A 1,129-nucleotide genomic window follows, 5' to 3' on the forward strand; every position below is an offset into this window, starting at 1 on the left:
CAGGGAGATTACCTGGGAGGGGGGGGACAGCAATCACAGGGAGATTACCTGGGAGGGGGGCACAGCAATCACAGGGAGATTACCTGGGAGGGGGGCACAGCAATCACAGGGAGATTACCTGGGGGGGGGACAGCAATCACAGGGAGATTACCTGGGGGGGGGCACAGCAATCACAGGGAGATTACCTGGGGGGGGGCACAGCAATCACAGGGAGATTACCTGGGGGGGGGCACAGCAATCACAGGGAGATTACCTGGGGGGGGGGGACAGCAATCACAGGGAGATTACCTGGGGGGGGCACAGCAATCACAGGGAGATTACGGGGGGGGGGGGGCACAGCAATCACAGGGAGATTACCTGGGGGGGGGCACAGCAATCACAGGGAGATTACGGGGGGGGGCCCACAGCAATCACAGGGAGATTACCTGGGGGGGGGCACAGCAATCACAGGGAGATTACGGGGGGGGGCCCACAGCAATCACAGGGAGATTACCTGGGGGGGGGGGACAGCAATCACAGGGAGATTACCTGGGGGGGGGGCACAGCAATCACAGGGAGATTACGGGGGGGGGGGCCCACAGCAATCACAGGGAGATTACCTGGGGGGGGGCACAGCAATCACAGGGAGATTACCTGGGGGGGGGCACAGCAATCACAGGGAGATTACCTGGGGGGGGGACAGCAATCACAGGGAGATTACCTGGGGGGGGGGGCACAGCAATCAGAGGGAGATTACGGGGGGGGGCACAGCAATCACAGGGAGATTACCTGGGGGGGGGGCACAGCAATCACAGGGAGATTACGGGGGGGGGGCCCACAGCAATCACAGGGAGATTACCTGGGGGGGGGCACAGCAATCACAGGGAGATTACGGGGGGGGGCCCACAGCAATCACAGGGAGATTACCTGGGGGGGGGGGACAGCAATCACAGGGAGATTACCTGGGGGGGGGACAGCAATCACAGGGAGATTACCTGGGGGGGGCACAGCAATCACAGGGAGATTACCTGGGGGGGGGCACAGCAATCACAGGGAGATTACCTGGGAGGGGGGCACAGCAATCACAGGGAGATTACCTGGGGGGGGGGCACAGCAATCACAGGGAGATTACCTGGGGGGGGGACAGCAA

This window comes from Pipistrellus hanaki (genome assembly GCF_964339955.1).
Source record: "Pipistrellus hanaki genome assembly, chromosome: 4".
NCBI lineage: Eukaryota > Metazoa > Chordata > Mammalia > Chiroptera > Vespertilionidae > Pipistrellus > Pipistrellus hanaki.